This window comes from Podarcis vaucheri (assembly GCF_965113315.1).
Source record: "Podarcis vaucheri genome assembly, chromosome: 14".
NCBI lineage: Eukaryota > Metazoa > Chordata > Lepidosauria > Squamata > Lacertidae > Podarcis > Podarcis vaucheri.
The window spans coordinates 18,610,854-18,617,332 of NC_138752.1; positions in this window are offsets into that span (position 1 = coordinate 18,610,854).

Genomic DNA, 6,479 nt, shown 5'->3' on the forward strand with positions numbered 1-6,479 from the left:
TCGAACGGAATCCGTTCCAAAAGTCCGTTTGACTTCCAAAACGTTTGGAAACCAAAGCTCGCCTTCCAATTGGCTGCAGAAATCTCTTGCAGCCAAACGGAAGCCCCTTTGGACGTTTGGTTTACAAAAATAGTTCGCAAACTGGAACAGTCACTTCCAAGTCTGCGGCATTCAGGAGCCAAACCTTTCAAGAACTAAGTTGTTCGAAAACCAAGGTACAACTGTATGCAATTGCAGGTATCCAGGAATTCTGTGCATGTTCTTTATGAGGCCCATATTTATCCTGGCCAGTCTGCAGATTCTCACTCCCAGCCTCCTAACATATAGGGATGCCAGGCCTAGCACAGAATATGCCTTACTTTCTCAGATAGCACTGCCTTTCTTGTTGCTTATGGTAGTGGGAAAATCACTTTTTCTAAATGTCACTGGGTGAATGCTTTGTTTGTGTTTCCCTGCCCCCTTGTGGGGGGGCATGTGGGGGGTGCAGTGTATGCACACGGATGAATCTGAGTTAAGGCACAACTTGCTTTACAACAAAAGGAAGGGGTTGCTTTGCAACAAAAGGAAACCATAGGTCAGCTGTAGTTGGAGAAAGGCCCGAGGAACAAGCTGGGTGGCTTGAGACGGGAGAACATTGTGCAATGTTGCCAGCAATTTTGTAAGGTTCTGAGCAAGCAATCTTAGCATTATCAGAGCTTCGTGGTTCTCCCCTACACACACACACACACACACACACACAAACTTCCAGGCGGCAGTAGGTTTTGGTTTGGTTTTGAAAATTAAGGGTGTAATAGGATACATTAAGGGGACGCAGGTGGCGCTGTGGGTTAAACCACAGAGCCTAGGGCTTGCCAATCAGAAGGTTGGTGGTTCGAATCCCTGCGATGGGGTGAGCTCCCGTTGCTTGGTCCATGCTCCTGCCAACCTAGCAGTTCGAAAGCACGTCAAAGTGCAAGTAGATAAATAGGTACCACTCCGGCGGGAAGGTAAATGGCGTTTCCATGCGCTGCTCTGGTTTAGGCTGCTCAGAAGCAGGCAGATTAGTCACATGACCCTGAAGCTGTACGCCGGCTCCCTCGGCCAACAAAGCGAGATGAGCGCCACAACCCCAGAGTCGGCCACGACTGGACCTAATGGTCAGGGGTCCCTTTACCTTGGATACTTTAAGAGCCCGGCTCTTTTGGTGTAGAGGATGCAAGTTGACTTTGGAATTCCATTTCCAATGCAAGCCTGCAGGTTTCTGAGTTTTAGCAAGTCATTAATTCTCTCCCCCCCCCCGCCGCCGCCAAAAAAAACCCACCCCTACTTTGCAGGGTTGTTGTGAGGCAATACAGTGTACAGTTTCTTGGAGGGACGGGCAAATGAAATAAGCAAACAAGAGTCTAGGTTGTCTGGTCTCAGAAGGTGGTGGACTCCCCTTCGTTGTAAGATTTTAAATAGAGGTTGTATGGTCATCTATCAGGGATGCTTTAGCTGTGCTTCCCGCATGACCCTTGGGGTCCTTTCCAACCCAACGATTCTAGTTTTCCTGCTTCTTACTCTCTTAATATTTTGTAACTGTTCCCTTTTGCCGAGGATGCTTTTGACTGCACCTGTAAGCCCAACAGACATAAACTCATGACATAGAAATGCATTGTCTTCTTGTGTTCAACAGAATTCTGATGAAAGTAATGAGATGTATTTCTGTCTAATGAGATTAGGGCTGTTGGGCAATGCTAGCAGGTGCCGTCAGAATCGCCCTCCAAAAGAAGATACTGTATTGAAAAGGCTCATTTTTAAGACTAAAATCTGGGAGTAAACTGTTGGGAGCTCACACCTTAGGATTTCTAAAAGCTATGAAATTAAGCCATATTTGTGTGACTTGGGACAGAGTGGAATCCTTTTCTTGGTGCCTTTTAATCTTGCATATTGGGAATTTTTAAACGGTGTTTATATTATAAGAGATTTTAACTTATGCTAATATTTTGAATATGTTGTAAGTTGCTTTGTGACCTTTTTCTGCAATGAGCAACTAACAAGTTTAATAACATGAATTTTAAAGAGCACCCATTACCTTGAATATCACATTATCTGGAATAAAAGCTGCTATACTGTACTTTCATTTTTCCCAGAAAAAAAAGAAAAGCAATTGCAAACTTCTGAGTTTGAATTTGAGTCTTGTGTTTGGTTTGCACATGGTAGGTGAAAAAAGTCACTGATAGAGAAATTGGTGTTTGTTCCTTTCTAAAAAGGGAATACAAGAATGGAGCCTTGCAATGTGTACTTCACTGTTCAGCTCTAAAATTTCACCCAGCTGCTGGCTTTGCAGCCTAACCAGACCTTAAGAGGAATGAATTCCTGTGGAATCTCTCAAGAACAATCCGATTCAGCAAGATTTCTGTCAGCCTCCAGATTGTCACATCAAAAAGCAGATCCCCTGCTGCTTCCAATTTTTTATTGCTTCTTGTAAAACCATCTTAGAGGACATTTCAGCCTTCTTTCAGCTTTGCAACATACATTCAAAGGTGGTTGGAACTGAATAATGTAGGTCCGCCTTTCTCAACCTTGAGTTCCCAGATCTTGTTGGACTACAACTCCCATCATCCCTCCCCACTGGTCCTGCTAGCTACAGATGATGGGAGTTGTAGTCCAACAAGATCTGGGGACCCAAGGTTGTGTAAGGCTACTTTAGGTGGTAAAACGTGGTTTAAGCACCAGCTCACCCCTATGAATTCAGGCCTTGGAACAGGGATGGAGAACCTGTGGTTTTCCAGATGTTCTTGAACTACAGCTTCCATCACTGCTGACCAATGACCATGTTTGCTGGGTCTGATGGGAGTTGGAGTCCAGCAACATCTGGAGGGGCCACAGGTTCCCCATCCTAACTGTTCTGCAGCTTCATTGATAAACCATGATGTGGCACCTAGCAGCACTCCTGTGAAGCTCTTGAATTTTAAAGCCCATTCTTCAGCTGTTTATATTCCACTATTTGAGTTTAGCAGGTCTCACTGCATCCATCTCGCAGACCTAATTGCAGGCAAGAATGTGTAGGATGGCAGTGTTGTACAATAAGATGAGTCAATCAAGTGTTCTGCTCTTGTCTCAAACAGAACAAGAGAACGGTATAACAGCCAGTGTTTGCATGTTGGATGGGAAAGAAGCAGCACATCATTCATTTGAATAGTTCCCTTCACATGAAAGGGCCATGGCTCAGTGGAAGAGTGTCTGCCTTGCATGCAGAAGGTTGCAGGTTCAATCCCCAGTACCTCCAGGTAAAGGTAAAGGGACCCCTGACCATTAGGTCCAGTCGTGACCGACTCTGGGGTTGCAGCGCTCATCTCGCTTTATTGGCCGAGGGTCATCTGGCCAGCATAACTAAGCCGCTTCTGGCGAACCAGAGCAGCACACGGAAACGCCGGTTACCTTCCTGCCAACCTATTTATCTACTTGCACTTTGATGTGCTTTCAAACTGCTAGGTTGGCAGGAGTAAGGACCAAGCAACGGGAGCTCACGCCGTCGCGGGGATTCGAACCACCGACCTTCTGATCGGCAAGCCTTGGCTCTGTGGTATAACCCTCAGCGCCACCCGCATCCCTATCTCCAGGTAGGGTTGGGATAAAACTCCCTGGCTGAGACCTGCAGCTTCTTCTGGTGTTCCTGTAAACTTAGCTGGCGAGCACTTGCAGGACTGTAGGCAAGGAGAGACAGAGACAGTGAAGGGGTAACTCTCATGTGCTTGGCATGAAATTTATTCCAGGTCCAAATGTCTCCCTGAGGAAGGACTTGTTCTGAACCATGTTGAGCCCAGAATAAATTTTGTTTTCAGCCCCTAGGTTAATTTATTCATTTGCCTGCCATTTGTACTTTCCCGGTTTTGCGGCTGGTTGTCCGACAGGATTGTGGCCAAAAGGGAGAAACGAGAGAGAGGTGACAGCTTGCCCTGGTGAACTCTGAAATGCAGAACATCTTCAGGGGAAAAGATTAAGGGTGCAACCTCTCCCTGCACTTTAAAAGATGAAGCAGCAGCCCATGGAGGGCTGAGAATGCTCAGTGGCCATACAATACTGACTAACGGTTCAGTGGGAATGGAATAACAAGAGGGAGGAAGAATGGCATATCCTGGAAATGGGCAGGGCTGGCAGAAATGCTGAACAGGAGCCCTCAACCCTGCACTTGACACTTCCTTAATGGCAGTCCTGAAGATACAATCACCCACAATGCTTTGATCTTATGGTAGCTATTTTAAATCAGAAATAGCCAGTGCGCTTTCTTTTTTTCTTTAAAGAAATGTTTAGGGGTACTCTCATTTTGACTCAAGAAAATCACCATTTTATAGTTCAAGTCGGAGGGAATAAATACAGTGGTACCTTGGTTTGCAACCATTTTGGATTACAACCATTTTGGATTACAACCACGTCAAACCACATCAAGTCCCTTTTTTTTTTGGATTACAACCCATTTTTTTGGATTACAACCCATTATATATATTTTTTTTGAGGCCCCATTGGCGAAAACGCGCCTTGGGTTACAACCTGTTTTGGTTTACAACCGGACCTCCGGAACAGATTACGGTTGTAAACCAAGGTATCACTGTACAGTGAATGGACAAAAGTACAAAGATTCATACTATGTTCATACTATTCATATTAAGGGTATGCGTACCCTTGAGTCTCTCCCCACCCCCCACCCCCGAAAAAAGCACTGGAAATAACTATCCTGTGTGGGTCTGTGGATGGGAGTCTGAAAGTGTAACAAGGTGGGGAATGGGTGCTACTTGCTTCAAAGTGCAAAGCCAGGATTTACGGCTGCTGTGCATTTTCTTTCTGTGCATGTGTTTCATTGGGCTGAAAACCAAGTGGTCTGATTTAACCCCATTTCAGTCTAGGGCAAGGAGGACTTGTGCTGTGGGATGGTGGCTGCGCTCTCTCTCTCTCTCTCTCTCTCTCTCTCTCTCTCTCTCTCATCATCTATGCCAAGCAGAGTTTCCTTTGCCAAGTGCCCAGCCCGCTGTTGGGGAGCAACTGCTGCACTTTGGACTTCTGTCTGCGGAGAGGAATGATTAATTCCCAGACCTAAGGAAATAATTTCCACTTGGTTGCAGCAGCTTTGCTTCTTCACCTATATTTGTGGCAACAATGGATTTGAGGAAGGAGGAGGAGGAGAAAGCCACACAGAGACACGGGCTGGTTTGAAGGGCCAGTTGACGCTGGAAATAAAGTCTAGGCCCTGTTGCCAAAATGCCTGGTCTGAGACCACTGGTGGGTCCCATCTGCACTATGCATTTAAAGCAGTATCATGCCACTCGGAACAGTTTTGGCTTCCCTGCAAAAAAATGGGGGACTCCGGATTCTGGAGAATTGGTAAGAAACCCCTATGCTACCATTTGCAGAGTGATTTAACAATCCATTTTCACAGGGAACTCTGGGAATTGGAGCTCTCGGAGGGCAATAGGGGGTCTCCTACCAGTTCTCAGAACCTGGAGCAAACTGCATTCCCCAGGATTTTGAGAGGGAGAAAGCCATGGCTGTTTAAAGTGTTATACAAATAGAAACACTGGTTAGAGCATGTGCTTCTGAAGACAGCTTTGTTTAGGGAAGTTTTTAGCATCTGATGCTTTATTGTATTTTTAATATTTTGTTGGAAGCCACCCAGAGTTGCTGGGGAAACCCAGCCAGATGGGCAGGGAATAAATTATTATTATTATTATTATTATTATTATTATTATTATTATTATTATTATTATTATTTTCTCCAGTGCCTATACTATAGAGACATTCATATTAGCCTCATCTCCCAACTACAGTGGTGCCCCGCAAGACGAATGCCTCGCAAGACAGAAAACTCGCTAGACGAAAGAGTTTTCCGTTTTGGAGGTGCTTCGCAAAACGAATTTCCTATGGGCTTGCTTCGCAAGACGACAATGTCTTGCGAGTTCCTGCTGGTTTTTTCCCCTCCCCCCCTTTTTCTAAGCCGCTAAGCCGCTTATCAGCTGATCCGATCAGCAGATAAGCCGCTAAAAGCCGCTAATAGCGCTAATCCTTCAATGGGCTTGCTTCACAAGACGAAAAAAACGCTAGACGAAGAGAATCACAGAACGGATTCTTTTCGTCTTGCGAGGCACCACTGTACTCCATAAGTACCCAGGGCACACAGGATGTCATCCCACCATCCCTAGCTAACAGGACCAGTGGTCAGGGATCATGGAAACTGTAGTCCCAAAACATCTGGAGGGCTGAGTTTGCCTATGCTTGGTTTGGACGAATCCCCAGCAGGGCTGGCAGCACAACAGCAAGAGCAGGGCTCAGATCCGCCGCCTGCAGCAAATGGCTTCACCTTGCCTTATGCACGGACCACCCCTGTGCTCAACAGCAACAATATAATTCAGCTCTTACTACTCCTACGTATATTCATAATCACACTGTCAGCCGTTGATATATTACAAGGCACAATCAGAATGCAATTTGAACTTCAGGTGCTTATGGAATGTAACCAAAAATGT